Genomic DNA, 24,523 nt, shown 5'->3' with positions numbered 1-24,523 from the left:
GATGATTACAAGGAATGTTGAGATATATGCAAATAATTTTTAGTATTTTCCTAGGAATTGGACATAATATCTATATGATGCACTTTTGCTAATATATATTCCCCCTATCATATGCTTTGTGAAATGCTATTCCAAAGAGGAACTGTGATAATTCAATGAGAATGCATGTAGAGGCTGGGACTAATTTGATGTTCACAAAATGTTAGCCATTATTATCATTGTGCTGTTTTTTTTTTTTTTTGGCATAACAGCTGCCTCAAGTTTGTTACCTAATAACCATGTAGAGAGTCAATTTCCTTATATACCTGAGAACGCTACACCAGATCGTTAGTTCCTTCTTTGAAAGCATCTTTATCCTTAATTTGCCAAAATTATTAGAATATAGTTATTTGCACAGCTTGCCATCAGTTTTCAAGAATACAGTTATCAAAAACTGTGTCTGCAGCTAGATAAATGCCAGGACCAGTTACTTTAATTCACTTTTCCTCTGCTTTGGTTGGGAGAGTAGAGACACAGAAAGCCATGTGTGGGAAAGAGGCTTCCTCTGTGATCTGTAGATAATACTGTTACTAAGTGGTTACCTGTTACCCAGCTGCTATGGACATTCCTGGCTCCCAACAGTGGTGTTCATTTCCAAACAGACATCCAAGAGCTCCCTGCTAGTATGCAACAGTGGAAGCACATTGCAGAAATATTTCAAACTATGTGTTGCTTTGGACAACTGCTCTGGTGCATTCTGGAGTAGGAATAAGATTAGCCTTTTAACATTTTGATGTGTGATGATGTGTTGTTAATGTAACAGCTTTGATTTAAAAACTGCCTTTATTTCCATACTTTCAAATCCACAAAATTAGGTAATTTGCAGTTAGTTTCTTATTCATTGACACATGTTATTAAGGTCTTATGGTTTTATATCCTTAGTTAAATAAATAAAATGTATCAAGATTAATAAATTTATTCTAAACACTTAGGAAAGCAAAATTGTGCAGCTGGACACCTTTATTTCATTTGCCTTTCATTTTTATTCTCCTCAGGTAGTAAAGATACATTTCTGAAGGAACAAATACACATTTTTTTTTAAGCCAAGGAAGTCTATTGTACATGTGTTTGTTAGTGTTGCTGCAGATTTCCTCTGAAACTTTCATGTGAGTCATTTAATGGATTCTCAGCATGTAAAAGAGTAACAGTAGCACTTTGAAAAAGGTGATGAGGGACCATGGTTATTTAGTTACATATTTAAAAAATTTGTCTTCTTTAAGTGTTTTGTGCTTATAGTTTTCACTTTATGGCAAATACTGTTCACAAACAGCATAGGCAGTATATAAAAGTTATACATTATTATAAGTGTCTGATTTAATGAAGTATGCAAAATAGGCCATATATGTAAGTACAGAATGCATACCAGTGCATTCTAATGAACAATGGCAATGGTATAAAATGCATACCAGTGCCTGATCTAATGAACCATGGTAATAAGTGGTTGCCACTTCCAAACTTTGGCCACACCTCCCGCTTTTTAGAAACATGTCCAAGGTAGTTGTGGCTAATGATAGATAACATTGTAATTCAGGGACATTTCCATCCATAAATTCAGTCATGTCACTCTGCTGCTTAAAAACGCCTCTAATGAGCTTGATATCATTCTTGGTTATGATCCACATCTTTTAACACGGACCTATATAACATGGTCAGTGGCGACCATAAGAGACAGCCTCATTTCTTGTTGCTTCCTCCCTCATTCACCATGCTTCTCCTACAGAAGTTCTTCCTTTTTTATTCTCAACAAATTCATTCCAGAATGAAACTTAGCATTTGCTCTTTTTGCTGTGTAGAATTCTTTCCCCCAGATCTCTGGAGTGTTTTCTGCTTTACGTAACTCAGTTCTCCATTTAAATATTACCTCCTCAGAGAGGCCTTTCCTCACTGCCCCATTTAAGGAATCTGGCTTTCCACCATTCCCCTAATTTTGTTCTCGATCATCTTGCCTTGCTTTATATTTTTCAAATCACTTATTAATATCTGAAATTTTATTATGTATTGCTTACTTATTTATTGTCTTCCCCACTAGAATATAAGTTCCATGAATATAGAGACTTTTTTTTTTTTTTTTTCTAAATTGGTCACAGCTTTATCTCCAGAACCTAGAAAGGTGTCTGGCCCATAGTAGAGTTCTGAGAAATATTTATGGCGCAAATGAACACAAACATGAATTTGTAGAGTGACTGATCTGAGCCAGGCATGGTGTAGGCAATTTTGTTTGCTCTTTTAGTCCTCATGATTGTACACTATCGCTGTCACTATTTCCAATTTATTAGAGAAGAAATTGGGAATCAGAGTCATACAGCTAGCATGTGGTAGAGCTGGGATTCATAACCTATTTGGTTTTATGTCCTTTGATTTGTCTAATTTAAAATAAAATACATGTGAAAAATTCAGAGGACTGACACAAACTAACTTCAATCTTGTTATGAAGCAATGGTAATCAAACAGTGTGGTACTCATGGAAAATATAGCTAATGAAATGTAAAACACAAAAATATAAAATTTCTAGAAGTTTACGTAAGAGAAAATCTAGGTGACCTTGGAGTTAGTGATGATTTCTTAGATAGGACGTTAAATATGTGATCCGTGAAAGAAAAAAAATTGATGGTAGACTTCATTAAAGTTAAAAACTTTTACTCAGTGAAAGATACCGTTAAAAGAATGGAAAGACAAGCCACAGACTGGGAGAAAACAAAATACATTTGCAGAACACATATTTGATAAAAAACTTGTGACACATACAAAAAAACTCTTAAAACACAATAAGAAAACAAACAACCCAATCAAAAAGTAGAAGAACCATCAAAACAGACACTTCACCAGAAAAGATCTACAGATAGCAAAGAAACATATGAAGATGTTAAACATCACATGTCATCAGGGAATGGCAAATTAAAACAACAGTGAGATAACTTTACATACTTAGTAGAATGGTTAAAATCTAAAACATCAACACCTCCAAATGGTGGCAAGAATGTGGAATAACAGGAACTCTCATTATTGCTGGTGGTAATGCACAATGGTACAAACACTTTGGAAGAGAGTGTGGCATTTTCTGGAAACTAAGTGTAGTCTTTCTATACAATCCAGCAGTCACACTCTCAGGTATTTACCCAATTGTGTTGAAAAGTTATGTCTACAAAAAACCTGCACATGAGTGTTTGTAGCTGCCTTATTTGTAATCATCAAAAACTCAAAGCAACCGAGATTTTCTTAAATAGATGACCAGATAAACAAACTGTGATACATCCACACAACAAAATATTGTTCACCAATAAAAAGAAATATCAAGCCACAGAAAGATATGGAGAGACCTTAAGTGCACATTGCTAAGTTAAGCAAATCAGTCTGAAAAGGGTATATCCTGTATGATTCTAATGAGATAACATTCTAGAGAAGGTGAAGTTATAGAGAGTAAAAAGATTGGGTGTTTCCAGAGTCTGGCTTTGTGTGTGTGTGTGTGTGGGGGGCAGAGGGTGGGAAGCTAGGAATAGAGTTGGGAGAGTGGGGGTGATGGGGATGGGAGGTTGGAGTGAAGAGGGGGAAGGCTGAATAGATGGAGCATAGGTGATTTTTAGGGCAGTGAAATGATTCTATATGATACTTCAATGGTGGATATAAGCCATTAAAAGGAGCTCTTGTGGCACAGTGCCTAAGGCATTTGACTGTGAACCCGAAGGTTAGCACTTCAAACATACCAGCTGCTCCTTAGAAGGAAGATGGGACAATCTACTTCTGTAAAGATTTACTGTGTTGTTGTGTGCCTTCAAGTAGGCCCCAACTCATAGCGACCCCTTCTTGGGTTTCTGAGGCGATATCACTAAGGAAGTAGATTGTCCAACCTTCCTTCTGAGGAGTGGCTGGTGGGTTTGAACTGCCAGCCTTCTGGTTAGCAGTCAGTTGCGGTTGCTACAAGGTTGGAATTGACTCAACGGCACTGGTTTGTTTTTTGGGTTTTAGACATGACATTATGCATTTGTCAAAATCCATAGAATTGCACAACCCCAAAAATGAAACTTAATGTAAATTATGAACTTTAATTAATAGGAATTAATCAATATTGGTGTATCAATTGTAACAAAAATATCACACTAATGTATTGTAATACATTATAATAATAGAGGAAACAGTGTGTAGGGTGAGGGAGAGATGGTATATGCAAACAGTACTTTCTGCTCACTTTTTCTATAAACTTAAAACTGCTCTAAAATGTATGTTATTAAAATTAAAAACTAGTTTAAAATGGAATATATTCTGTTCAGGAAAAAGAAGGAAGGTTTTACTTTCTATAAGGGTATTTGTTTTTGAAAATTTGCATTTTGGCCATTGGCTTCTAGACTCAAGTTGCTAATTAAATTATCAAGTGTATTGCATTATTTTGAAAGATAAAATCAAAGAAGATACTGGCAATTTTTCTATTGTTTTGAAAAATCTGGTTCAGTTCCCTGCCCGTGTTGGTAAGGGTTAAAATCTGAATTCTTGTCCAGTAGTATTTTAAGTATTTTAAAGTATTTAGTATTTTAAGCAGGTGATCTCTTTTGAAGGTTATTTCTCACAGATCTGTTTTTCTGTAGTAATATTCTACTTTATACTTCATGAGAAAAGTTAACCTTTTAACAGGTGACCTGGGGACCTTCCCAGTGTTTTTTTTTTTTTGACTCTGCCGTGGTGAGTATTCAAGAGGCTTCCCATTTTCTTTTTTTTTTAGTTTGGCAAATTCCCAAATCTAGTTGCTTTTCACCATCCTGATGCCAACAGCCATTAACTTTAGGAAACACATCAGGACCTCTGTTGACTTCTATTATTATGAAATGAAAAGAAAAAGGTGTCATTTATGCAAAGATAATGTAAGATGAAGATGTTGGTCAGGACTACTCTTAGCTAATACTTTATAAAATGTGTGATATTACACATTTTGGATTAAATGGCAGCTGTTAAAAGTGTAGCTATTAATAAATTTCATAAACTGGGTGTTACTGCAGGTTTAAAGAGTTCTTTTTTAAAATACCTCACAATAGCAGCATCAAAAAAAAAAAAAAAATGAAACCCACTGCCATTGAGTTGGATCCAATTCATAGTGACACCTCCTTGGGTTTCTGAAGCAGTGTCACTATGGAAGTAGACTGCCCAATCTTCCTTCCAAGGAGTGGCTGATGGGTTTGAACCGCCAGCCTTCTGGTTAGCAGCATAGATTGATGTAAATACTTTATACCCCAAATTCTGCAGCAACTTTTCCTGATGGCTTTAGGTACATGCTCTGATATTAGAGCAGGTGGCAAGGAATCATATGCATTCTTAATTTTTGATAATTTTTCTGACCCTGTGGGATTTTGTAAATTCTTGCTAGGATTCTTTCATTTTTTTATTAGTATCTTTAAAATGAATAAAATACTTAGTACAATGCATGGCACATAGCAAGCACTTCATACATGTGAGTTGCATCCTCAACAATCTTTACCCTCTCCCCAAACTCAGTCCTTTCCTCATGGTGGGGAATATTCTGAGCTGCTCTACCATTGTAATTGTGTTATAAGAATGTATTGGGTTTCTTTTTCTTTTTCTTCTTTTTTCTTTTTTTAGTCAACTTTCTTCTCTTAGTCAACTAGTGAATAACATCTTCACTGTCCTTGGTTATTATTGATTTTTTTTACTAACTAAACCATCACAGCCATTTCTAATTTTACAGTTACTCCATTCTGATCTTTTCTTCCCCAAAAGCTAAGTTTTGTTCTCTTCAATATTCATATCTGTTTTATTCCCACTGGTCATAAAGTCAGTATTTATACACAGTAAAGAATGTTCTGAGAATTCTCTATGCTGTTGTTTCCTATACATCAATCCAGAGATTCAGAGTATCAAGCACATTATCTATAGATTGAATCTGGCTACTAGATGTGTTTAGTTTGCTTAGTACAATGGCATAAAATTTTTGAAATTAAATGTCATTAGAAGGGAGCTATGCTTTCCAGTTTGCCACAGGCCCTACCAATTCCTTTCATTTTGGCAGCACATCTTCACTCATTTATATACCTACTTGACTCCTGAAGGCATTTCAGATTTGACCATTGCTTTGGATGAACTGGCTGCCTAAATAACCCAACATGATACTCATATCCTAGTCACAGCCAGCATTGCTGTTACCTCACACCCTAGTATGCATTACCACCAGACATACATTGTTAATGTGCAAAATAGTTGGATAGTAGAGTTTTTACTATTGTCATAAATGCAAAATGTGGGATAATGAGATAGTCAATAAGTGAAGAGTAGGTGTAGTTACTTGTTCTCTATAAGTTTCAATTTTGCTATTTGTAAGACAGAAGTAATAACGCCTACCACTGGGATTGTTGTAAGGACTAAATGAAAAGATGTCTGGCATATAATAATGTCAGTGATGGAAGTTATTATTATAGCTGCCCTAATTTTTGCAGCTTTAGCAAATAAACTTTCAAATACCCATGGTTGGGGTAAAAAGGTAATGGAAGTACCTTTTTTAAAAATAAGCTTTTGAAATAATGTATATGGTTTCCCCTATTGTTAACATCAATAAGTAACAATGATAATATATTTTGCTGAGCTCGTTTTGTTTATGAATCATGTTATCACTTTCTTTATTGCTATTGTTTCAGTATTTGCTGAATATTTATGTTGGTCCTCTTTTTTATTTTGATGTGAAGGTTTTTCATTTTTCTTCAAGGTTACCCTGTGATTTATAGTTTTCTTCCCAAGTTTAGAACAGTCCGTTCTATCTTGTAGTTGTCTTGACTTCCCTACCACCTAGAAGTTCTGTAATGACACAGATTTTTTTTCCCTCTTTTTGGTTTGTAGTTGTCCTCATTTGTTGGTTGGTGTCTCTGGTTCCCTGTTTACAATTGTAGGCTCTTTACTTTGGAAACTTCCATAGCTCGGTTGTTTTCTGGGCTATATCATCATGTGTGTTAATGGTAAGTTGTTGTTGGCTGTTGTTGCTTCTCTGTCCAAAGGGCTCCCTTTAGCATCTCTTGTAAGGTTGGTCTGGTTTTAACAAATTCCCTTAATTTCTGATTATCTAGAAATGTCCTAGTTTCACCATCATATTTGAGGGACAATTTTGCTGGGTACATAATTCTTGGTTGGAAATTTTTCTCTTTCAGTATTTTATACATACCATCCCTCTCACCTGCATGGTTTCTGTCGAGAAATCCGAGCTTAGTCTTATTGGTTGCTCCTTGTACGTAACTTTTCATTTTTCCTGTGCTGCTCTCATGATTCTTTCTTTGTCTTTGGTTCTGGTGAGTTTGATGATGATATGTCTTGGTGTTTTTCTTTTGGGATCTATCCTGTTTGGGGTTCGTTGGACTTCCTGAATGGATATGTTCCCATCTTTCATCATATCAGGGAAGTTCTCCAACAAATCTTGGACAATTTTCTCAGTGATTTCATATTTCTCTTTCTGTTCTGGAATTCCAGAGACACATAGGTTATTCCTTTTGATGGTATCCCACATGAACCTTAGGCTTTCTTCAGTTTGTTTTGATCTTTTTTCTGATTGATCCCTTTCCAAAGAAGTATTCAGGTATTTGTCTTCAATTTCATTAATTCTGTCTTCCTTTGCATCAATTCCACTCCTTTGCCCTTTCAATGTGTTATCTATTTCTGACAATTTAGTATTAATCTTCTGGATTCCTATCTGTAGATTTAGACTCATTTCTAATTTTTCATTTATTTTGTCATTTTGTTCTTATATTTTCTTCCAGAATTCTTCTAGGGTTTTCTCTGTGTTTTCCTCGTTCTGTCTCTCCAACTGTTGAAGATATCTAAATATAATTCTTTTGAATTCCTTATCAGGGAGTTCCAATGCTGAAACTTCCTCAGGGATCTGTTTTGGGTCTGTATCCTGGTCCCTTGTTTCTCCTGCTTTATCTTGCTTCTTTGTGTGGACTGTGATGCTCTGTTGTCTCTGAGGCATTGTGACTTTTTGTGTTTATATTTAATTGGTGATTATATGTTGGAGTGACTTGCCCACAATTTTCATTTTCTTTGTTTTGTTTGTATGTTATCTATGCAGGCAGGGTGCTGTGCTGTGCTCCTCTATTCAGTAGTTGACAGCACTTATACACTCACCACCTGTTTCCTTTCCTTTGTCAGGCTCTTGTATGTCCTTGCCGACCCTGGCAGACAGAGCCTATTCTTAGGTCTCTGGGATCTGAATGAGAATGTTATCACTTTAAAATCCAAAATGGTTGCTACTTGTAAAGATTCAAAATGGCTGTGCCCTAGGTCACTTTAAATATCCAAAATGGCTTCCACATGTAAACAATCAAAATGGCTACGCCCTCCAGACAGTCCACAGCTCAGGTTGTCTCCCTCCTTGCTGTTTCCCTTCCTAGTCATAGGCCACCAGAGCAGTTGTCCCTGCAGCACTTGGTGACCAGGACTGATCTTTAGGTCAATTCTCAGGTCCCAGCACCACTTGGAAATATTCAGGCTGTTGGTCCCGTCAGAATAGCTGACAGTCCGCAGCTCCAACCATCTCTGTACTCAGTGTTTTTGTTCAGGTTTTTGTACTAGTTGGTGCCTAATCCACTTCTGTATAGTTCCTTTCAAAGCTCAGGGTTCCAGGATTATCTTTTGTATGTCTGTCAATTGGTTTTTCTTTTCTTTGTTGAAGAGGGTCTGTGTCACTTGTCTGCCTATTCCTCCATCTTACCAGAAGTCCTCAATCATCAGCTTGCCTCTTGTATCACCTTCTCTAGTCATGACAATATATTTTCGATTGCTTCCATTTTCATAAGCCCATCTTGTAAGAAGTATTTCTGGTAATGACTTCTCAGCAAGTACTGTGGTCCATGTTTCTGGCCATGGTTAGGTGATGAATGCCCAGGATCCAGACAAGAGATTCTTGTAACATTTTATAGGACTAAAGGGGAGTAATTTTTTTTTTTTTTTTTTTTATCACTTAACAGTGTAACCATTCACTGTGTCATTGTTACATGAAATGGTTGATGTACTTTTTGGCTTGGCTTTCTATGGATGCGTGACTTACCAAATGCCTCATTCAGTGGCACAGATGGGGATACAAATAGTGGTATGAGAGAGCGAATTGTCATAATCCATCTGAATATAGTAAAGATCATGTAAACCAACTCATAAGCAGGGTCCAGTCCTCCTATTTTTAAATAAAATATATTTGCCTTTTAATAATGAATAACTTTTCATTTGTGGGTAGATTTCAATTCCATTTAATAATAATATGGAAACAGAAAACTCAGGAGAGCAATGAATTTCATAAACACAAATATTCCCATCGGGGCAATGATACATAATATAGTGAATTTTCCTGTTGAGTTGTATTGGGTACTTTAACATTCTTGCCAAAAATGTCCATCTAAATATAAAATAGCAGCACAAGGATGAGTGGATAGACAGTAGGCACTTTCAACCTACCCCCACACACTTCCAGGAAGGAGGTAAATCAGCCTGACAAATGGCTGCACATGAAAAGGGAAGTCAGAAGAGTGTGTGTGTGTGTTGGGGGGGGGGTTATGCTGCCAATGCAGGAGTTATCTGAAGCAGGAAGAAAGTTGTAAAGGGAAAGAAGGCAGAGACAGAGTGAAATAAGGTAAAAGATTCTGATCCCATTACCTTTTTTTACATGTCCTTGTATGTCCTCCTTGCTAGGAGGACAGCAAGGTGCCAAGGGTTCTGGACCTCACTTCACTACAGTGGAGGAAGGCAGGAGATCACCATGAAAAACTTACCTATGGGCAGCAGGAGCCATACCCAAGAGAGGAAAGCCATTAGAAAATGTCATGGATTGAATATGCCTCCCTGAAAAGATGCACTGAAGCCCTAACCCCTGTACCTGTGCATGTGTCTGTATTTGGGAAGACAAATGCCCAGTGAAGATGAATCTGCAAGCCACTAAGGAGCACCAAGGAACACCCAGGGCTATCAAAAAGGAAGGAACCTCCACCAAATGCAGTGCTCTTGTTTGGACTTCTAGCTCCAAAACTGTGAACCATTCTGTTTTAAAAAACATCCACTTGTGGTATTTTTTTGTTACGGCAACACTAGGTATGATAGTTAAGATTGTGTATCAACTTGGCTGGGCCATGATTCTGAGTGGTTTAAGCAGTTGTGGTGTGGTCATTCCCATGATGAGGTGTGATTTATATGCTTTGAGCAGCCAATCAGTTGAAAGGAAGTTTCCTTAGGGATGTGGCCTGCTTCCAATACATACATACATACATATATATATATATATATATATATATATATATATATATAGACATCCTGGGAAAATTAAGGAACCTTCTATTGGATCTGGATCCTGTCATGCTGCCTGCTGATCTTGGGCTGGTCAGCCTCTGCAGCTGCATGAGTCAGGAAAAGCCTCAAGCTTGACATGTGATCCAGGAACTGGGGACCTGTCAGCCTCTGTAACTGTGTAAACCATTTTCCAGAGATAAATCTCTCTCTTTCTCTCTATGCTTTACTGGTTTTACTTCTCTAGAGAACCTAGCCTAAGACACTAGGTAACTCAGACAGAAAGTGAGTCTGATTTCATTTTTATTCAAAATAATACAAACGTCTTCCTCACTCTATGGATGTTTACAGGGAATAGAACAAGGGGATGACCAATGAGATTGGTCACCAGTCTCAGTCTTTCTAGAACATTATCTTATATGTCAACCTGATTAGGGAAAATTTTTCTCCCATGGATGTGGCAATCCTGAGTTTTACTGAACAGATGTGTGTGTGTGTGTGTGTGTGTGTGTGTGTGTGAGGGCAATGGGTAGAAAAATGAATTAGGGGAAGATCATAGAAAGGTCCAGTTCCACCTGGCCTCACTCTTTGCCCACCCCAATCTATACCCTTGAATAAGCTTTTCAATACCTGCATAGGGAAGAACGAAATCTTGCAGTTGCACTACTTCAGAAATGTCATAACAATATGAAAAAATGGCAATTTCCCATAGGAAATTAGGTTTTATGGGCTTGAAGCTCACATACACTTTTTTTGCATTCCTTTTTTTCTTAGTGACATTTTCTCATCTTGGTACTTCGTTAGCATTACGGAACCAGCCATTGGTGTGAAACAGAGCTGTCAAACATAATACAGAATTCTATAAAACTCAGAAAATTGAAACTCTTGGTTACTACACGGGGCCCAATTTCAGGTGCATTACATGCTCTGTCATATTGAGTAAGATGGTGCTTCAAGCTCTGTCACTATTACAGCTCTGCATCCTACATATCATTCAGTTGCTGCAATATTTCACATATTTTTTTACTACTTTATCCAATGGCATCGGTGCTGAACAGTGATGAGAATGACATCACTCATCAATGCCAAAAGCATTCAGAGAATTTAATCTCAGTTCCAAATGCATAAGTTTGACTTCTGCACAGACACTTACAATATTAAAGGATTGGGGAAAATGGTTTCCAAAGATTCTAGACATCCAATATCAGGGGCACAAAGAAGCTGAGATATAGACATAAGAATTATTTTGAAAAGCTTAACACAAAGTTTTGAAAGCAGGCAGCACATTTAACTGTCTTTAATAGCTGCCAAGTTTTCAATACCAACTGAACACAAGGGTAAATTAACATTTACCCTAACAAAAATGAAACCTTAAAATCTGATGACCCTTTTATTTGTAGTCATTGAATAAAAATGCATTTACTGAGACCTACTATGTGCCAGGAATTTTAATATTGAAATTCTATGGTGTATTGTGGTCTCACAAAGGTAGATATTATGTTAAAAAACACCTATGCAACCCCTTTTCAGGTTAGGATGCAACGGTGGTTACCACCTACCTATTCTTGACCTCTTCTTGGGAAGTTTCATTTAATCGTATGCTTTCACAAAGTTTATCCTCCCTCCCACCACTAGTTGAGACATAACTAAGCATATTAATTTGATGTCAAGTACTCAGACCTTCCTGGATACCAACCCTAGCGGTATGCCTGAGACATACTTGTGGTAAAAATATATCCATATATTCATGGCTTATCTAAAATTCATGTTTAGCTGAGAGTCCTGTATTTTTATTTGACAGATCTGGCAACCGTACCTGGAGTCCTGTATGTTCATTTTACATATTTCATTTAGGAAAAAAAGAGGAAATTATACACACACACACTCACACACACACACACACACACGGTCACATTTGTTCATCTTTCAAGAAAGCAAATTCCAAGGCAACTTTTGGAGGTAGTACTCACTTGATGTTGTGTTGTGAATTTCTGTGTTGAAGAATCTTTAATCAAGTGCAAGTGGCTATCCCACTTTTTTTTTTTTTAAAGCATCCCTCCACCTCCCCCACCCAATATAGATGCCAGTGTCTCTTAACCTGCTGGAAGTATTCAACTATGTATTATTTTTTCTGACTCAAGAAACCATGTCTACTTCACTTATTTGGTGTTTGTTAGTGGCTTAGAAGATGGGATGACCCTCACCATTTCCACATATATGTCCTGGTGCTTTAAGAAGACTCAATTAAGCCTCAACCCTCAAAATTCTTTATACTCACAGAGTAATAATAACAGTATTAGCTAAACTGTACTGAAGATTCTATTTAACATGGATGGACTATGTAACTTAAACTTGAGGTAGAGATTATTATTAGTATTCTCATTTACAAATAAGGAAACTGTTTTAAAGAGGTAAAGAAATTTTGTTCATGTTACATGCCTAACAAGTGGGGGATTCAAGTTCAGACATACAAACTCTAAAACGTGTGCTTTTCACAACTCATTATTCTATGTCAACAGCACTGTAAGTATGAACTCAGATCACACTTTCTCCCAAGTTTTCCATGATATTTGACTTTGAATAGAATTTTAGGGATAAGCAACATCACAGAAATTACATCTTTAATATTGTAATGAGATTGTAACTCTTATATAATTCCTTTCATATAAATCAACTTTCTTCAGAACTCTGATTAAAACATTTCGTATTTTGAAAAACACTCCAGTCCATTAGTTGAATCAATGAGGTAACAATGGAAGCCGGATGATGCTAAAAATATTAGTAGACAGTAACTCTGCTTCCTCGGGGTGAGTTCTTCAATATTATAACAGTAGAATAGCTTTGCTGTCTTCCCCTAAGCATACAGCTCTGAAATTAACTTTCACTAAACATATGAAAAGATGATGAAAACACAGAAAAGATGATAAAACACAATTCTATTCATCCTTTTTTTTTTTCACTCTGTATGTAACAAGGCAAAGATATCTTTGGAAGCTCCAAAATGATAGTATTTTCAGTTATGAGAGATTCAAAAGATTAGAAAATTCTAGTAAAATCAATTCACCTTCACTTTTTAAAAATCTGGATGAACTTGATTCATTGGCAGTTGTCAGGAAAATGGTAAGCATTGCCAAAATAGACTTCTTTGAACAGGAATATAAAACACTTGAAATAGACTGTGCTTATTCATTCAGTTATCATTCTCTCATTGCTCACTCCAGGTGTGAAGCTCTGTATTTGGCTCCAGGTTTCTAGGGATGAGTAAGACCAACCTGTGCTTTTAAGAAGGTCACAATTTAGGTTGGGAGGAAGGGAGGTGGGTGGGAACCCAAAAGTAAGCAAAGTGGAGAATGCTGTACTAGACATATGGACAAAGGTAGAAAGAGAGAATGATCAACTCTTCTGGGGGATGGCACTGAGAAGGTCTCCTGGAGGAAGGAAATTTGGACTGGACTTTAGAGGATGAGTGAGAATTTGACTTCAAATAGGTTGAAAACTCCATGTATTTCTTTAACTTTTCAGTGTTCTGACTCTTTTTCAAGATGCTGTTGTTAGTCTTCTGTGATGTGTCTTATTTCAAAATAGCAAATTACTCATCAGAAAATCGTTGTCAATAAATTAATTGCATTTTCTTGTATACATATTTATTTTCAATTAACTATGAACACATGATAGAGAAATACATTAATCTTTCTTGAGAGCTGCTCAAATAATTGCTCGATAATATTTAGTTGACTAACAAAAGTGACTAATTTTGTGACCATTTTGATGTTAAATAATGTGCTCATTGATCCTTGAGCCACTTCTAGGACTAGCTTTTCTTGATTCCTTTTCTCTTGAAGAGTAAATATAACATTTTAAAACTTTGCTCTCAGCTTGAGATAGAAATGAGTTTACATTTTACAATGGCAGCCGTACCTAGCTTTGGTTTATTAACTGGGTATATTAATTCAGGATACAATGTATTTGACAAAGTACATGGCATTTTAAAGACATATGGTTGGTTCAGTGAATCTGGCCAGACTCTCCATGAGAAGATTAGTGTATATGATTCAATACTATTTCACCAGTTGTTTCTCATTCACCCATATCTTCGTATTTTCTTCCTGCATCAAATGTTTCAAACCTGACTTCTTTCCAACTTCTTTGCTTTTGGTTCATTGTCTCTGGTTTGCTAACTGCTTGGAAAGACTTAAACTTGTTGCTTCTTTCCTCCTGTGCATATCTGTCTATGACTTGTCTCCTATATTCTGATGTGGTGCTTATTTCAGATTTCTCATGTGCTGATTGCCATGATCAAATTTAGCTTGGGCCAGACTTCTCTTTTATGGACAGGCCTGACATTAAAGTGTTTTTCCATTTTGAATGCGAATTATTAAGAACTACAAGGTGTGAGGCTTATTGTCATTGCTGCACTTGCTACTATTTCATCAATACATATCATCTATGATCATTTATTGAATATCTACTGTGTGTGAGACACTAGGCTATTATTGTTATTTATTTTCATAAGGCAAACTATCTTAATTTTATCCATACTCAATAGGGATTATTACTACTAGTTTGCAAGTAAATAAGCGAGACTTGTCTATGCACTCAAAATTTCACTAGTCAGGACTGTTCTTATTGTAAGAGAGAAATCTGACTCACACAATTTAAATAAAAGAGAGTATTGATTGATTTATGTCCCTGGAAAATTCAAAAGGTTAATGTTTAGCTCACTTTGGAGTCAGGAATTCAAGCCATGCCATTGGGAATTTGTCTATTTTACCGCATCTCTCAGCTGCCTCTCTATGTTGGATTCATTTTCTGACATTGCTTCCCATGTAGCAGCACATGTGGTTACTTGTACCTCTAAGTTTACGCCTACTTATAGAGATTACAGAAAGCATATTGATTGGATAGCTTCCAAAAAAGCTCTGAAGATGGGTCTACATTGACCTGATTTGGATTTCATGCCAATCTATGAACCAGCCATTGTGGTCAGTGTTGTTGGATTCCCTAAGTAACCCATCCTGTATTAGGTGCCATACTTGGAGATGGAAGGTGGGGTCAATTCCATGAGCTACTTGGACCGAGATGAGGGAAAGGGATGAGAAGTTCTCCAAAATATGCTAGGGAGAAAGTCCACTACAAAGTTGTAAATGGTTGAGTCATAATTTCAGCCCAGTTCTGTGTGATTTTAGAACATCAGTGTGTAATTATGGTGATTCATTCATTCATCCAACAAATATTCAGGCACTTTTCTAGGCTGTGGGATGAATAATCAGCAGAGTCAATTTGTCTGCCTTTATGGAGCTTACATTCTAATACAAGGTAGGAGGTAAAATACTAAAAAGAAAAGGCATACTATCATTTCAGGTAGTGGTATGTTCTGTACAGAAAATAAAGCACATTATGGAGTTAAAGATAGACTGGGATGGATGAGTGGTTAATTTAGTTAGTGAGTTAAGGCAGGTGACATTTGTGCAGAGACTGAATGAAGAAGTGACCTATGGAAGATTCCTGGTAAGAATATTTTCATAACATGGACATAAAGGGCTTTGGGAGATGACTTAAAATGCCTTGGTTTCTCTTTTCACTAAATTCATCCTGTTCCCTCCTTCCTAGATGTCAAATATCCATTCTATATCTTGATTTTATTTCCTGTTGCCCTTATAATTAGGAGCCCTGAAGTTGTAGTGATTAAGTGCTGGGCTGCTAACCAAAATGTTGATGGTTTGAACCCACCAGCCGCACTGTAGGTGGATGTGTCAGTCTGCTTCTGCAAAGTTTACCACCTTGAAAACCCTATGAGGCAGTTTCATTCTGGGCAATAGGGTCATTGTGAGTCAGAATTGACTTACCAGCACAGAACAACAACAACAACAACAACAACAACAACAACATCCCTTAAACTTAAATCTGGACATGTGGCCACAAGAGTTCTTAATAGTGTCCTTGGAAACAGTTACTGTGATGATGACTAAACGATGGATATTTAATTTTGTAGTCATGGTAAGCTGGGAGTTGTGCTAGCACCTCACTCCATCACTAACTCTGTTATCTTTTGTCAACATGACAGCTGCTTGTCACTTCCAAGCTTCTATTCTCCCTTGACATTTCTGTTGCTTGTCATCTTGCTATTTGATTATTTTTCTACTCTTTTTATTTCTTCTCCTTTATTTTTCCCTGTAGCTTGATCCAGACAGCTTGGATTTTGCACAAATTGGCTCAGCTCTTAAAGTCATTACTAACTATTTAGAGAGTAACCTTTCATTCTATGGAACAAATCAACCAAACATCGCACGTTCTGTGTAATTTTCAGCTTTTATAGCCTTAACAATTTTGCCATTACCCTCTTTCCTCTTCTAGAGGTACTTGCCCCTCATCAGATTAAGGGTTATTTGGAAAGTTTGAGGTTGCAGGATGGGTGATCTATCAGAGGTATTACTCAATTATTTCTTATTGCTCGTTGTAGGCTGTACCTACATGAAAGCAAAGCATGTGGATGCTTGCTATTTGCCAAGTCCTTCCAATTCAATCTTGGCAACATCTCTCATATCCATGTTTTTTTTTCCCCCCTACTCTCAACACAACCAACCTCATGCAGGCAGACCCTTTCAATGGCATAACTGAACCAATACAGCAAGCTTTAGCTGGCTATATTTGTCTTTGTCTTTCTTGGCCTAATTTTTACATTTCCACCAATATTATTCCTAAAATACTGCTTTCACAGTGTCATTCTCATGATCTGATACCCAGTGCTGTTGAGTCAGTTCTGATCGTAGGGCCCCCTTTATGACAGAGTAGAACTGCTCCATAGGATTTCTGGTTGATACTCACTAAATCCTTCAAAATCCCATGGCCAAATACAATGAAGTACCAACTCTTTAGCTTTCCTTAAGCGTAATCTATAGTAAATCACCCACCACTCTTCTGTCAGTTTGTCATACCATGGTGGCTTATGTGTTGCTGTGATACTGAAAACTATGTCACTGGTATTTCAAGTAGCTGCAGAATCACCCATGGTGACCAGGTTTCAGTGGAGCTACCAGACTAAGACAGACTGGGAAGAAGAACAGGGCCACCCACTTCTGAAAAATTGCCCACTGAAAACCTTATGAATAGCATTGAAACACTGTCTGATATAGTGCTGGAAATGAGCCCCTCAGGTTGGAAGGCACTCAAAATATGACTGGGGAAGAGCTGTCTCCTCATCATAGAGTTGACCTTCAGGATGTGGATGGAGTAAAGGTTTCTGGATCTTCATTTGTTGATGTGGTATAACTCAAATTGAAAGAAACAGCTGCAAAATCCATTTACTGGAACATGGAATATACTAAATATGATTATAGGGAAATTGGAAGTTGTCAAAAATGAAATAGAACACAAAAAAATTGGCATTAGTGAGGTAAAATGAACTGGTATTGACCATTTTGAATCTGACAGTCATATGATCTACTAAGCTGGAAATGATAAATTTGGAAGAATGGTGTTGTATTCATCATTCAAAAGCAAAGCAAAGCAAAACAAAACAAAACAAAAAAGTGTGAAGATCTATCCTGAAATACAATGTTGTCAGTGATAGGATAATATCCATATATCTACAAGGAAGACCAGGAGCTCTTGTGACATAATGCCTAGGGCATTTTTCTGCTAACAAGAAGACTGGCGGTTCAAACCCTCCAGCCACTCCTCGGAAGGAAGGTTGGGCAATCTACTTCCATAGTGATACCACCTCAGAAACCCAAGGAGGGGCCACTATGAGTTGGAGCCAACTTGATGGCAGTGTGTTGTGGTTTGTTTTGTTACAAGGAAGACCAGTCAATACTGCTGTTATTCAAATTTATGCACCAACCACTGAAGCCAAAGATGAAGAATTTGAAGATTTTTACCAACTTTTGCAGTCTGAAACTGACCAAACATGCGATCAAGATGTATTGATAATTTCTGGTGATTGGAATGTGAAAGAAACAAAGAAGAAGCATTGGTAGTTGGAAAATATCACCTTGGTGATAGAAATGATGCCAGAGATAGCATGATAGAAATTTGCAACACTTCCTCATTACAAATATCTTTTTCTAACAGTGACTATGCACATGGACCTCACCAGATGGAATACACAGGGATTAAGTTGACTACATTCGTGGAAAGAAGTGATGGAGAAACTCAATTTCATCAGTCAGAACAAAGCCAGGGCCTGACTATGGAACAGATCATCAGTTTTTCCTCTGCATGTTCAAGTTGATGCTAAAGAAAATTAAAGCAAATCCCCAAGAGCCAAAATATGACCTTGAATATATTTCATTTGAATTTACAGATCATCTGAAGAATAGATTTGACACATCATACATCAATGACTGGAGACCAAATGAGTTGTGGGGTGACATTAAGACCATTATTCATGAAGAAAGTAAAAGGTAATTAAGAGGACAGAAAATGAAGACCAAAAGGGAAGACAGAAGAGAGTCTGAACCTACCCCTGAAAGGAGAATAGCTAAATCAAATGGAAGAAATGATGAAATAAAAGAGCAGAACAGAAGATTTCAAAGGGTGGCTCAGGAAGACAAAGTAAAGTATTATCATGAAACGTGCAAAAACATTACAAAACCAAAAGATCAAACTCAAGCTGAAAGAACTGAAGAAAAAATTCAAGCCTTAAGTTGCTGTATTGAAGGATTCTAAGGGCAAAATATTGAAAGACGTGGGAAGAATCAAAAGAAGAAGGAAGGAATACACAGAGTCACTGTACCAAGAAGAATTGGTCAATGTTCAACCATTTTAGGAGGTAGCTTACTTATGATGAAGAACTGAATGTTATTGTAGAAAGAAATCCAAGCTGCACTGAAGGAACTGACAAAAAACTAGGCTCCAGGAATTGACAGAATACCCATAAAGATATTTCAACAAATGGATGCAGCACTGGAGGTGCCCACTCATTTACACCAAGAAACTTGGAAGACAGCTACCAGACCAACAGACTGGAGGAGAGCCATACTTAACGTTCATTCAAAAGAAAAATGATCCAACAGAATGTGGAATTTATGGAACAATATCATTAATATCACACGCAAGTTAAATTTTGCTGAAGAAAATTTTAAAATGATTGCAGCAGAATATTGACAAGTTGCTTCCAGAAATTCAAGCTGGGATGAGGGATATCATTGCTGATGTCAGATGGATCTTGGCTGAAAGCAAAGAATATGAGAAAGATGTTTACCTGTTTTTTTTTTTTTACTGTGTGAAAGTGTCAGGATTGCATCCTTTCATTATATGGCTGTGTGGATCATAATAAACTGTGGATAAAATTGTGTAGAATGGGAATTACAGAACACTTAACTGTACTCATAAGGAACCTGTACATATACCAAGAGACAGTCATTGGAACAGAACAAGAGGCTACTGAATGGCTTAAAATCAGGAAAAGTGTGTGTCAGGATTGCATCCTTTTATCATACTTATTCAATCTATATGTTGAGTAAATAACTCAAGAAGCTGGACTATATGAAGAAGGTTATATAGCAAGGAAATTCCTTCAAATTATTAAGAATGCCAATAGCTACAAAGTCTATCCTTTCAGGTAGTTTCTTTGAATTTTTACACTTAATATTTCATTACTGAGATGCTAAGAAAGATCCCTAATGCTGAGGTTCTCTTCCATTGTAGTTCTGATAATACTTGAATTTGTTGATCTTTATGTCCCACTCTCAATTACCAACTTAAGATATTTATAGTTGAGTCACAAGATGATCAGAAGATCATCAAGATTAGTCATTTTTTGTTTCATGGTCTCTATTTGGTGTTTTATTTCTGAATTGGTTGATTATTTCATCTCTGTACTTTTTCTAAACAGCATGTGTTTTGGTTACTTTGTGCTGCTCTAACAGAAAATACCACAAATGGGTGACTTTAACAAACAGGAGTTTATTCTCTTACAGTTTTGGAGGTTAGAAGTCAGAGTTCAAAGTGCCAGTCTCTAGGGGGTGGGTGAAAGCCCCTTGACCTTGGGCTTCAGCACTGCCTCTTGCTCCTGGCCCACTGAAGCTAGAGGCTTTCTTCACTCAGGCAGCTGTTGGCTGCTGAGGGTAACAAACCCAAGGTCTACAAGTACAAAGGCATAGTCCCAATATTACCAAACTCCATGGTAGGCTACGGTTTCAAGTCCATTAAGAATCCCCAGATTGTCAGACAACATGACAGGCTGCTGAATGACTTGACCACATACAGGATTCAAGCATGTCAAAAGCTACAGACCATTCCCAAAGCTTCTCCTTATATACTGGAATCAGACCACATCCCTAAAGTAGGTACTCAGCTGCTTGTGGCAGATTCCATCGTAGAGCTCATTGCCAATCTCATCATGGACAATAACTACAACCAGCTACCCAGCCACTCAAAACCAGACCCAGACAAGTTGACAATACAGCATTAACTACCACAGCATGTGTTTGTTCAATTGAAAATTTTCATATGAGGTTGATCAGAAATATGGTGTAGATCTCATTATGTTTAGATTTTTTTCACTTGGTCATTCATATTCTGCTGGGAGCAATGGAAAGATGCTTGCGGTGGGGAGCATAGGAGCACATAGGTGTGCTGTTGTTAGGTGCCGTTGAGTTGTCTTCAATTCATAGTGACCCTATGCACAGCAGAATGAAACACTGCCCGGTCCCATACCAGCTTCATGATCCCTGCTATACATGATCCCATCACCACAGACACTGTGTCAATCCATTTCATTGAGGGCCTTCCCCTCTTTTGTCAACTCTCCACCTTACCAAGCAGGACATCCTTCTCCAGGGAATGGTTCTTTCTGATAACATGACCAAAGTAGGTACAACGAAGTCTGGCCATTCTTGCTTCCAAGGAGCATTCTGGCTGCACTTCCTCCAGGACAGATTCGTTAGATCTTTTAGCAGCCCATGGTACTCTCAGCATTCTTCACCAGCACCACAACTCAAAACTCTCAATTCTTCAGTTTACCTTACTCATTGTCCTGCTCTCACATGCATATGAAATGATTGAAATTATCATGGCTTGTGTCAGGTGCAACCTAGTCCTCAAGGAGACATCTTTGCTCTTCAGCACTTGAAAGAGGTCTTTGGCAGTTGACTTGCCCAGTGCTATATGTTGTCTGATGGCCTGACTGCTGCTTCCATTGGCACTGATTGCAGAACCAAACAATGTGAAGTCTTTAACAACTTTTCTCCATTTATCATGATGCTGCTTACAGGTCCAGTTGTGAGGATTTTTGTTTTCTTTACATTGAGGTGTAATCCATACTGCAGACTGTATTCTTCAATCTTCATAAGTAAGTGCTTCAAGTCATCCTCACTTTCGACAAGACAAGTTGTGTCATCAGCGTATCGCAGGTTGTTAATGATTCTGCCTCCAATCTTGATGCCACGTACTTCTTCATATAGTCCAGTTTCTCAAATTATTTGCTCAAAAAATAGATTGAATAAGTATGGTGAAATGACACAACCCCGACACACTCCCTTCTTGCTTTTAAACCATGCAATGTCCCCTTGTTCTGTTTGAACGACAGCCACCTGGCCTATGTACAGGTTTCTCATGAGTACAATTAAGTGTTCTGGTCCCATTCTTCTCAATGTTATCCACAATTTGTTATGATCCACACGATCAAATACTTTTGCATAGTCAATAAAATACAAATAAACATCTTTCTGGTATTCTCTGCTTTGAGCCAAGATCCACCTGACATCCACAATAATATTCCTTGTTCCATATGTGTTGAGAACTAGGTGCCTTGAGAGGCCTTTTTCTTTATCTTTTCCTTTTTTTTATTTTAAGAGTTTGTTTTACATTTGACATTTCGTGTACATTTAGTTTCACTCCCCATTTACCATGCCCAATCCTAACCCAGTCTCCTCCCCTCTCTACGAGTAACCCTCCCCCTATGCCCCTCATAGTTATGCACTCCTGTTTGTCCTGCATTTCCTCTGTGTAAATGTTGCCCCTCTGGTGCCCCGTGGTTGATTGCTCCAAGGTATGCATTTCCATACAGTATGTGGGTGGATCACCCTGGGTTGAGTGATCTGTATGTAAATCTTGTTTACTATTGGGCTGAGAGCCAGCCCTTGGAAGTGAGCTTTATTCCAGGCCCAGAATGTATCCCAGGACCATAGTATAGGAGGGTCTCACCAGACTCTATCAGACCAGTAATTCTGGTCATTATTAAGGTTTTGGATTCTGTTCTACATTTTTCCTCCCGCTTTGTCCAGGATCTCCAGATTTGATCTTTCCTGAGTGAATGGCATTGGTAACTGGGCAACATCTAGTTCCTTTGGTCTCTAGGGCCATCGTGTCCTAGGGCTGATTGCATCCAAATGTTCTTGTTTTCTTGCACTCTTTTTCACTTCTGATGCCAGGAGACCATTAGCTGCATCTTAGATGGCCGCTTGAAAGCTTTTAAGACCCCAGTCACTACTCACCAATGTAAGATGAGGAACAAGGCTTTTATGTATTTTGTTGTGCCAATTGAGTCTGGTGTTCCCCAGTACTATGGTCCTGAGATGGTAGATCTGATGAATATCTCTCCCACAGTGTCTGTCTGTGAGGAATTACTCTATGTCTGTCTTCTGTTTTTTCTGTAAGGAGCAGGTGTTTTATATTACTGGTATCTGTGCAAGACTACACCTGTCCACTGACCCCCATCTGATCTTCTCAGGTGTTTATATGCTTATCTGTAGCCTAGTGTTTGGTGTGTTGTGGCTATACTGGTTGGTATTAGCATCTGTTATCTATCTCCTATGTACACAATTCAGTGTCCTCCCTTTTCCTAATGTTATCATTGGGAAAGACCTTTTTCTTTACATGTGACTTTGCCTTTCCTCAAATTTACCGTTTTCACCTTTAAATTGTATTCTATTTTTCATATGCCAAAATATATTTAGATGATCCTCAGTTGGGCTCTGGCCTCTGGAATATGACTGCCCTGGGTTTAATATTTCCTTTTACTACTTACTAGGTTTTATACATTGAGAAAATTGCTTAATATTTCCTTGTTTACACTCAAAGATGTAGTACTCTAATGGTATTCTGGTTACCTAGTGCTGCTCTGACAAGAATATACCACAAATGAAATGGCCTTAACAAATAGGAGTTTATTCTCTCACAGTTTGGAGGCTTTAAGTCTGAGTTCAAAGTGCCAGGCTCTAGGGCTGTGTGAAAACCCCTCGGTCTTGGCCTACAGTTCTGCCTCTTGCCCTGACCCACTGAAGCTAGAGGCATCTCTTCACTCAGATAGCTGCCGGCTGCTGAGGCTAACAAGCCCAAGGTCAACAAATAAAATGGCACAGTCCTGATGTTCCAAGCCACATGGTGGGCCATTAATTCAAGTCCATTGTAAGTCCCAAAGTCAGGAGAGCATGGCAGGCTGCTGAAAAATGACACGGCTACATGCAGAGTCCAAGCATGCAGCAGACTAGAGACCATTCCCAAAGCTGCTTCTTATATACAGGAAGCAGAACACATCCTTAAGGCAGCTACTCAGCTGCTTGTGGTAGATCCCACCATGGGTTGATTGCCAGTCTCATCATGGGGAGTAACTACCACCAGCTGCACAGCCATTCAACCAGGCCCAGCCAAGTTGACACACAAACTGAACTACCACAAAGGACAATTGTGAACATTAAGCAAGAAAATGCTTCTAAGCATTTAGTAAGCACATAGTAAGTGATCAATACATTTTGGCTAGTAATGTTAACCTAACTTAGAAAATTCCAGATGGATTATTGTAATTATAGCATTAAAACAAGAATGCAAACAACATATTTTAAATATACTGTTGTTTTCAATGTGGGGATCTTACACTTTCCATTTCTAGAGAGTTATGACAATAGAGAAGCTATATCCATCCTTGAGGTAGATGTAAAATAAACATCTTAAACTCCTTAAAATGGGTGAAGTGTCCTCTCAAGATCTTTTCTTGTCCTGGAAAAAAAAAAGAGAGAGACAGAAAATGTTTAAAATAAGAAATTACCAAGTGGAGTAAACATAGATGAGTATACACACTATCTTTAGTACTATTCAAAATGAGCATTTTAGAATTATTTTAAACACCTTAGAGTTTATACTTTACTATGTTAATAATGTTAATAATGCATTTGAAATATACAAAGTTTACTAAGCTGATTGTCTAAAGTTTTCTAGGCTTAGTATTAAAATTCTTTAAATTGTTCTTTAAAAGTCTCATATTTGTATATATACATATATGTATACATATATG

This window comes from Orycteropus afer, unplaced genomic scaffold, assembly GCF_000298275.1.
Source record: "Orycteropus afer afer isolate SDZICR_OR568_19922 unplaced genomic scaffold, OryAfe1.0 scaffold00222, whole genome shotgun sequence".
In the NCBI taxonomy this organism is placed as follows: Eukaryota; Metazoa; Chordata; class Mammalia; order Tubulidentata; family Orycteropodidae; genus Orycteropus; species Orycteropus afer.
Note: the sequence above shows the minus strand (reverse complement) of the source record.